At 32.5% G+C, this 10,000-nt stretch overlaps 5 non-coding genes across 5 annotated transcripts in view; all 5 read left to right on the top strand.

Annotated features, from left to right (window-relative positions):
- The first annotated feature begins 188 nt into the window (after positions 1-188).
- LOC145848172 (5S ribosomal RNA) lies at positions 189-307 on the top strand. The gene has a single exon (XR_014371773.1). It is a non-coding gene; the product is annotated as a 5S ribosomal RNA (ribosomal RNA).
- A 2,855-nt stretch (positions 308-3,162) lies between these two features.
- LOC145848166 (5S ribosomal RNA) lies at positions 3,163-3,281 on the top strand. The gene has a single exon (XR_014371769.1). It is a non-coding gene; the product is annotated as a 5S ribosomal RNA (ribosomal RNA).
- A 3,845-nt stretch (positions 3,282-7,126) lies between these two features.
- Positions 7,127-8,934, top strand: LOC145848165 (small subunit ribosomal RNA). Its single transcript, XR_014371768.1, has one exon. It is a non-coding gene; the product is annotated as a small subunit ribosomal RNA (ribosomal RNA).
- Positions 8,935-9,116: 182 nt separating this feature from the next.
- LOC145848157 (5.8S ribosomal RNA) lies at positions 9,117-9,269 on the top strand. The gene has a single exon (XR_014371760.1). It is a non-coding gene; the product is annotated as a 5.8S ribosomal RNA (ribosomal RNA).
- A 222-nt stretch (positions 9,270-9,491) lies between these two features.
- LOC145848167 (large subunit ribosomal RNA) overlaps positions 9,492-10,000 on the top strand; it is a 3,631-nt gene continuing 3,122 nt past the window's right edge. The window contains exon 1 of the ribosomal RNA XR_014371770.1: positions 9,492-10,000. This exon is cut by the window's right edge and continues 3,122 nt beyond it. This is a non-coding gene — a ribosomal RNA (large subunit ribosomal RNA).

Raw genomic sequence — 10,000 nt, 5'->3', positions numbered from 1 at the left:
AAATAAAGTTACAGGGAGTAATTGTAATTAAAACACCAAAAAAAAAGGTTTTAATAAAAAAAATACTTACATCAAGTTAAAATTTTATAAGGATTAATTTTAAAATATCAAATTGATTGTAAATCAAGTGCAAATAGGTTTTTTAAACAAACCGAAGGGTTTATAAAGGCTTGTAAACGCTTTCAAACGCCTACGACCATACCACACTGAGCACACCCCATCTCGTCCGATCTGGGAAGTTAAGCAGTGTCGGGCGTGGTTAGTACTTAGATGGGTGACCGCTTGGGAATACCACGTGCCGTAGGCTTTTGCTTTTTGAATTCATCTTTTTTGTACTATTTTTCTTTCTGACCTATTTATACTTATTACTCGTTTATTTACATTTCTTTAACGCTTAAAAGAAAAGTAAATTCTAGTTATTAGCAAATAAAAACGTAAGCCAATCAGATAACGTTATTTGCTGTTTAAACCAATTAGAGCGCTAAAAAAGTGGTTTGACCAGTTTGAGATATCGAAAAAATAATGGCACCATCTTGTAGAGTACAATTTTCTGAGTTAAAATTAATACAATTAGTCTTTTATACTAAAACTTAAAAGTTTTTTTGTCCAAAAACAAATAAAAGCGTGGCTACTTGAAAAATCAAACGAAAATAAATTTTGCACTTTTGTATTGTGAGTCATAATAAGTTATTTACTGTTACCAACAGATACTAGCAAAAGCTTTTTAAAGTTTTGTATTAACTTAATGTATTTGTAATTACTTTTACTTAATAGAAACTATTGAATTACGTTTACTTAGTTTACTTTTGTATGTGTATTAAATATATAGCAATTTTGCTTGAACTTAAATAAAGATTATTAAACTATTAAAAGAAAACTATCAAAGTTTACTAACTCAAAAGCTAAATCTTAGTTATATTGTTATAAACATTTATGTTGTAATTTACTAATAACTAAATGAGTTTATTTCAAACAAAAAGAATTAAATAATGTTATGTTATGTCAAGCCTACTATATGAGGTATATAGGTATATAAGGTATACAAGCTTATGTTTGAAAGTTATAATAATTAAAATAAAAATAAATATTTAGTTGGTAAAATTTGTATTTAATATGCTTTGAAATTAGAGTTAGTATAGATGTTTTTTTTTAAATATAATAAATATAAGTATTTAGTTACTAATAATAAACTAAAATACCAATTTTGTAGTTATTACAAAAAAAAAAACTTATCTTACTTAAAGTTCACTGTAATTGAAACATTATACAAAAGCTTTATAATTATAAGCTTTGAATAATTCTATTTGAATAAATAATAGATTCATAACTATATTCATGTTTGCATATTTAAATTATAAAAAGTTAGTGTTTTGTGTATTGACTTTATGATTATTTTATTTTAGTAACTGTTAGTTTTATACTTTAATAAAAGAAATATGGTTAACAAGTAAGTTAAAAATGAAAGAAGCATAAAAAAACACACTAATTAACTGCTTATTCAATAGTTTGATTATTTAATTATTTTTCTGTTATATAGTTTAATCGTATTGTATAAAAAATACAGAGGTTTAAAGTAAGTTTGAATAAAAATAAAACAAAACATATAATATAAGCATTAGTTAAAATACATAGTTTTTTTTTCTAAAAAAATTTAATTCTTTAATAATAAGTAGTAATTTAAATAAAAAATAATACAAGTAAAGTTATACAATATATATACTATAGTTTGTCAAACTAGGCAAACACTACTAGGCAAAAAACAAACTAGGCAAAAAACCTACAAAGTAGGCCACCACTACAATCCTATGTTCCAACTGGAAATTCAATGAGATCGTTACTGTACTTGTGATGAACGTTGATAATCCCCAAGATTGTAAGTCGAAGGCCTTACCCAACCTAACCAGCGCACTGGTTTTCTTACAACTGAATTAATCAACATTTATTATTGAATATAATCATTATTGATAGATAGAGGAATGTTGACAATCAACAACAGATTGTAGGTCAAAGGCATTACTCGACCCAAGTACCCACAACCTAGATTGAACAACATTTATTAGATAGATTTGTTTAATGATAGATAGAGGAATATTGTCAATCCACAACAGATTGTAAGTCAAAGGCATTACTCGACCCAAGTACCCACAACCTAGATTGAACAACATTTGTTAGATAGATTAGTTAGATAGATAAATAGTACAGTATAATCTCAAAGAATTTGAAGCCCGAACATTGAACGATAGTGGTGTTTCGTGACGACTAGCGGGATTCGATCTTACAACCTTCTGCTTATGAGTCAGCTGATAAGACCACTGACCCACCGCGCCACGACAAAGATAAAGAAATATTTTGCTATATAAATAGGTTGATTTTTATAATTTTGTTATACAGTGTCAATTACAGTGAACTTCAAGTAAGATATACAACAGTATATATATTTCCGAGTCTGACTTTGAGTACTTTTTATATATTATTAACAAGATTTTTTAGGAGTAATATCTGTTTAGTTCTTTAATATATCTTTAAAATAATAATATTTTTTAAGGTGTTTAAAACTTTTAGAAGCTGTATGTAATGTCTTTTAGTTTAATAGTTCTTTTAAATTAGTAAAAAAAATAAACATGGTTGAGTTATCAAATTAAACAAAATAGAACGTCAAGTATTTAATTACTAAAATTAATTTAATTAAAAAAAAATCTCAGGTAATCTAAAATGTCAGGAATTATTTAAAAATAAATATAAATTTAAAACTTATTATATTGAAAAGATTGATGAATAATACTCTTGAATGTATGCAATGTTTGTATTTGTAATGCAATAACATAAATGGATAGATCAATGACAAATTGTAAACATATTGTATTATTTTATTTTACGATTTTATTTTATTTATTTAATAATTCAATAAACTTTACTTCTACTTTTCCTGGTCTTAGGTAATTTATAGATAACAATTATTTAAACAAACACTTTTGTACAGTTACAATACAGTTTTAGTACAGTTTGGGAGTAACTGTTGATTAAAAAAACAAAAAAAAAGTTAATTCAGGTTAAAATTTTATAAGGAATAATTTTAAAATATCAAATTGATTGTAAATCAAGTGCAAATAGGTTTTTTAAATAAACCGAAGGGTTTATAAAGGCTTGTAAACGCCTTCAAACGCCTACGACCATACCACACTGAGTACACCCCATCTCGTCCGATCTGGGAAGTTAAGCAGTGTCGGGCGTGGTTAGTACTTAGATGGGTGACCGCTTGGGAATACCACGTGCCGTAGGCCTTTGCTTTTTGAATTCATCTTTTTTGTACTATTTTTCTTTCTGACCTATTTATACTTATTACTCGTTTATTTACATTTCTTTAACGCTTAAAAGAAAAGAAAATTCTAGTTATTAGCAAACAAAAACCTTAGCCAATCAGATAACGTTATTTGCTGTTTGCTTATTTGCTGTTTAAACCAATTAGAGCGCTAAAAAAGTGGTTTGACCAGTTTGAGATATCGAAAAAATAATGGCACCATCTTGTAGAGTACAATTTTCTGAGTTAAAATTAATACAACTAGTCTTTTATACTAAAACTTTAAAGTCTTTTTGTCCAAAAACAAATAAAAGCGTGGCTACTTGAAAAATCAAACGAAAATAAATTTTGCACTTTTGTATTGTGAGTCATAATAAGTTATTTACTGTTACCAACAGATACTAGCAAAAGCTTTTTAAAGTTTTGTATTAACTTAATGTATTTGTACTTAGTTTAAATTAATAGAGTTTATTTGGTTTACTTTATTATGTGTATTGAATGTGCTAGTATCTAAAAATAAATACAACTAAAACAAAACAAACAAGGAGAGTACTTGAATAGAACCAACACAATTTACAGACCAGTTGTGTACTAAATTTAAAGAAATTCTGAATAGTGAATATGCAATTATTATTATAAGTTCAAAGTTCACTTTAATTTAAATTAATGTATTTTGTAAATTGGTTTTATTTAATACGATAGTAGTGAATTACTTTATTTAATTTACTTTAGTATGTGTTGTATAACTTTATTTAAACCAGAAGCAAAACGGGATTATACTTTCAATAAACTACACAATTTACAGACCAGTTGTGTACTAAATAAAAAGCTATTGTGAATGGTGAATATGCAATTATTATTATAAGTTTATAAGTTCACAGTTTACAAAAGCTTTAGAATTTAGTTACTATTTTGTTCATATTTGCATATCTAATTTATGAAAAGTTAGTGTTATGTGTATTGGCTTTTTAATTTCTTTATTTGTAGAACTGTTAGTTTTATATTCTAAAGAAACATTTTTAAATAAATATGTTTAACAAGTAACTTAAAAATGGAAGAAATATATTGTATATATTGAACTATTTATATTTATTCTAGCTATTTGCTTAGTGTATTTATTAATGTGATTATTTTATTTTGTTGTTTGTCTTATAGTTTAATCGTATTGTGTTGAAATATATATATAACAAATACAGAGGTTTAAAGTAAGTTTAAATGAAAATAAAATAAGACATATAGTTGAAATATAAGTTTAAAAAAATAGTTTTTTTTTTTTTTTTTTTCTTTGTTTGTTTGATTGTTTGTTTATTATATAATCGCGACGTGTCATTTTATTACTTTTAAGCATACTAAATATAATAATAGGTATAGTTATAGGAAAAATTCAATTAGTTTCTAATGTAATAAAAAAGTTTATTTCCACAAATAAATAAATACCTGAAAAATCAAATGAAAAATAAATTTCGCACTCCTGTATTGTGAGTCATAATAGGTTATTTACTGTTACCAACAGATACTAGCGAAGGCTTTTTAAAGTTCTATGTTAATTCAATGTATTTGTACTTAGTTTTATTAAAATGACAGTATTGATGGTTACGTTTATTAAGTATGTTTATTTAACGTTATGTAACTCAAGTAAAACCAGAAGCAAATAAGGAGACTACTTTCAATAAACTACACAATTTACATACCAATTGTATACTAAACTTAAAGCTATTCTATTTTATTCTTGATAGTTATTTTAAAGTTATTAAATTATACAAATGTATTTTGTAAAGTAGTTTTATAAAGTTACTATAGTTTATTTAACTTACTATAGTATGTGTTATATAATTTTAATTAAACCAGAAGCAAAAAGGGAGACTACTTTAAATAAACTACACCATTTATTGTTATATATAACTCTAATAAAACCAGAAGCAAAAAGGGAGACTACTTTAAATGAACTACACAAATTAAAAATATATTATTATTTATAAATCAATCGTGTTGTGTTTCAAAATACATTTTTCAAATAATGTTTTACAAGTATTTATCAGTTATTTAGTTTTCTTTTTATAGTTTAGCCGTATTGTTTTATTTATTTGTTATTATTTTTATTTAATTGTTTGCTTATTATATTTATCGCCATGTGCTTAAAAAATAAAACAACTATAAAGGTTAAAAAAGTAAGTTTAAATAAAAATAAAATGAAACATACAAAATAAGCTTATGATTTTTTATTATTATTATTATTATTATTATTATTTTTATTTTATTGTTTGTTTATTATATCTATCGCCATGTGCTTAAAAAATAAAACAACTATAAAGGTTAAAAAAGTAAGTTTAAATAAAAATAAAATGAAACATACAAAATAAGCTTATGATTTTTTATTATTATTATTATTATTATTATTATTTTTATTTCATTGTTTGTTTATTATATCTATCGCGATGTGCTTAAAAAATAAAACAACTATAAAGGTTTAAAAAGTAAGTTTAAATAAAGATAAAATGAAACATATAAAATAAGCTTATGTTTGATTTTTTTATTTTACTTTTATTAAATTGTTTGCTTATTATATTTATCGCGATGTGCTTAAAAGAATAGAACAAATACAAAGGTTTAAATTGTAAGTTTTAAATAAAATAAAATGAAACATACAAAATAAGCTTATGATTTTTTATTATTATTATTATTATTATTATTATTATTTTTATTTCATTGTTTGTTTATTATATCTATCGCGATGTGCTTAAAAAATAAAACAACTATAAAGGTTTAAAAAGTAAGTTTAAATAAAGATAAAATGTAACATATAAAATAAGCTTATGTTTGATTTTTTTATTTTATTTTCATTTAATTGTTTGTTTATTATATTTATCGCAATCTGCTTAAAAAAATAAAACGAGTATTAAGGTTTGAAAAGTAAGTTTAAATAAAAATAAAATAAAAATATAAAATAAGCTTATGTTTTTTTTTTTTTTTTTTTTATTATTATTATTTTTATTCAATTTTTTGTTTATTATATTTATCGCAATGTGCTTAAAACGATAAAACAAATATAAAGATTTAAAAAGTACGCTTAAATAAAAAATAATACAAATAAAGTTTATTTATAATAAATATATATATATTTAAAACATTAAAAAAAGTAGTTTATACATATTTTTTTTTATTTATTTCTTTTAAACATATTAAATAAAGTATAAAAAAGTATTAAAACATTTAAACGTAGCATAAATAAGCTTAAAACATTAAAATAATCGAAAAGAAACAAAGAAATTGAAAAAAATCGGAAAAAATCGGCAAAAAAAGTTCAACAGCAACATTTGAGCATCATACACGTATGCATTACTTTACACTAGTGAGAGAGACGTGTTTGTGCGTTCGGTCGACTTGACGAGAAAGCGGGCTTAAAGCATTACTGTTTAGCACCCGAGGCGCGGCTATTGCAGCGGCGGCGAACGTGCTATGTAAACGCATTGGAGCAGCGTATGAAAAACTACAAGCGTCCAGCGGCGGTAGGCTTATAGCTTTGCGAAGTCGTCGAGACGAGTAGCCGACGCAGGCAGGCACGGCTCGAGGCGGGTAACTGCAGCAGACAGATGGCGTGTTGCTGCTGACGAGTTAACCGGCAGAAGGCAAACGGTTGGTCGGGAGAAAGAACAGTCAGTTGTATAGCTGCATGCTGCAGTCGACGCGGGCTGGCGCTTTAAACAGCAAAAGGCCGGCGCCGACTTTCAGTAACGTTCGCAAGGCTTTTAAGCCGAGTGATAGAAAAGGTCTGTATTTATACAGTAAAAACGCTCAGTCGAGCAACGGGTTTAAACGCCCTCGGATAGTTATCTGGTTGATCCTGCCAGTAGTCATATGCTTGTCTCAAAGATTAAGCCATGCAAGTGTAAGTACGAGCTCACGTACAGTGAAACTGCGAATGGCTCATTAAATCAGTTATGGTTCATTTGATTGTACGCTTTTACATGGATAACTGTGGCAATTCTAGAGCTAATACATGCGTAAAGCGCCGAACTGACGTGAGGCGCGCATTTATCAGACCAAAACTAACCGGCTTTCGGGTCGTTACAATGGTGACTCTGGATAAGCTTGCGGATCGCACGGCCTAGTGCTGGCGACATCTCATTAAAGCAACTGCCCTATCAACTATCGTCGGTACGGTATCGGCCTACCGAGGTTGTAACGGGTGACGGAGAATCAGGGTTCGATTCCGGAGAGGGAGCCTGAGAAACGGCTACCACATCCAAGGAAGGCAGCAGGCGCGCAAATTACCCATTCCCGGCTCGGGGAGGTAGTGACGAAAAATAACAATGCAGACCTCGTACGAGGTCCTGCAATTGGAATGAGTACACTTTAAACTTTTTAACGAGTATCCATTGGAGGGCAAGTCTGGTGCCAGCAGCCGCGGTAATTCCAGCTCCAAAAGTGTATATTTAAGTTGTTGCGGTTGAAAAGCTCGTAGTTGGATATAGGGACGGCGAGGTTGGTCGGTCGAAAGGCTAGCACTGGCCTTGTTGTTCTTGTTGGTCGGTGCCTTCGCGGTGCTCTTAACTGAGTGTTGCGGTGGTCCGGCAAGTTTACCTTGAAAAAATTAGAGTGTTCAAAGCAGGCTTTACGCTTGTATAATGTTGCATGGAATAATGGAATAGGACCTCGGTTCTATTTTGTTGGTTTTCGGAGCACGAGGTAATGATTAATAGGAACGGACGGGGGCATCCGTACTGTGCCGTTAGAGGTGAAATTCTTGGATCGGCGCAAGACGAACGACTGCGAAAGCATTTGCCAAGAATGTTTTCTTTAATCAAGAGCGAAAGTCAGAGGTTCGAAGACGATCAGATACCGTCCTAGTTCTGACCTTAAACGATGCCGACTAGCGATCGGGCAGTGTCGAACTTAAGAACTGTCCGGCAGCTTCCGGGAAACCAAAGTCTTTGGGTTCCGGGGGAAGTATGGTTGCAAAGCTGAAACTTAAAGGAATTGACGGAAGGGCACCACCAGGAGTGGAGCCTGCGGCTTAATTTGACTCAACACGGGAAATCTCACCCGGCCCGGACACAGCGAGGATTGACAGATTGAGAGCTCTTTCTTGATTCTGTGGGTGGTGGTGCATGGCCGTTCTTAGTTGGTGGAGCGATTTGTCTGGTTAATTCCGATAACGAACGAGACTCTTACTTGCTAAATAGCTGCTCGACCCATTGGGTCGGAGACAACTTCTTAGAGGGACTAGTGGCGTTTAGCCACACGAGATTGAGCAATAACAGGTCTGTGATGCCCTTAGATGTTCGGGGCCGCACGCGCGCTACACTGACCGGATCATCGTGTGTTCCCTAGGCCGAAAGGTCCGGGTAATCCGTTGAACCCCGGTCGTGCTAGGGATAGGGACTTGCAATTGTTTCCCTTGAACGAGGAATTCCCAGTAAGCGCGAGTCATTAGCTTGCGTTGATTACGTCCCTGCCCTTTGTACACACCGCCCGTCGCTACTACCGATTGAATGGTTTAGTGAGGTCCTCCGATTGAGCCTGGTACGTGCGGCAACGCACTCGCCGGTGTTCGAAAAGACGATCGAACTTGATCATTTAGAGGAAGTAAAAGTCGTAACAAGGTTTCCGTAGGTGAACCTGCGGAAGGATCATTAACGAATCGAAATTTGATTTCAAGCGACGTCTCTTCTTCGAAGGGACCGAGCCCTGTAACTGTTATAGTTCGGTCGCGTTGCTTTCTGACAGCGGGAGTAATAATTCAGCACGCAAGTGCTGGCGCGGCCGCTTCTTTTTGAACACGATTTTTTGGTTGCATTGAGATTGATTAACACGAGAGATCTCTTAGCGGTGGATCACTCGGCTCGAGCGTCGATGAAGGACGGAGCTAGCTCCGAGAAGTAATGTGAATTGCAGGACACATTGAGCATCGATATTCTGAACGCGTATTGCGGCCTCGGGTAATCCTGGGGCCACGTCCGTCTCAGGGTCTTTAACACACCGATCCTTTCATTAGTTTGAAAGTGCCTGCGACTCGTTTCTTAATTAAGGAGCGTGTCGTCAAAGACAGCTGGTCTGGCGATTTCACAGCTGAAGCGTGAGCAGCCTGCTGGCCTCGGGTGAGGTAGCAACGACGGTAGGTGCTCGAGAATAAGTTAAGTGACTTCAAAAGGCCGACGTACAAAGCGCATGTACTTTTGTAGTACATCACTTTTGACCTGAGATCGGGCGGGACGACCCGCTGAACTTAAGCATATCACTAAGCGGAGGAAAAGAAACTAACAAGGATTCCCCTAGTAACGGCGAGTGAAGCGGGATAAGCCCAGCGCTAAATCCGAGCCTTTTTGGAGGGCGAGGAAATGTAGCGTATGGAATTCAGCATGCAGCGAACCAACGACTGCCCACGTTCTTCTGATCGAGGCCTTTTCCCAGAGCGGGTGTTAGGCCCTTGGCGGCGGTCGTAATTCGTCCTAGCGGTTTTCCCGGAGTCGGGTTGTTTGGAAATGCAGCCCTAAGCGGGTGGTAAACTCCATCTAAGGCTAAATACTGGCTCGAGACCGATAGCGAACAAGTACCGTGAGGGAAAGTTGAAAAGCACTTTGAAGAGAGAGTTAAAGAGTACGTGAAACCGCTTGGAGGCAAACGGAGGCGCCCATCGAGTCGCCGGACGTTTTCAGGCGCTGCGAGAGCTGTCCTACTGTTTGAGTGATCTTCGGAGACTCT

This window comes from Thalia democratica, unplaced genomic scaffold (genome assembly GCF_965202585.1).
Source record: "Thalia democratica unplaced genomic scaffold, ktThaDemo2.hap1.1 HAP1_SCAFFOLD_1261, whole genome shotgun sequence".
Classification (NCBI taxonomy): domain Eukaryota; kingdom Metazoa; phylum Chordata; class Thaliacea; order Salpida; family Salpidae; genus Thalia; species Thalia democratica.
The sequence above is the reverse complement of the archived record's forward strand: the minus strand, read 5'-3'. Positions and strand labels throughout refer to the sequence as shown.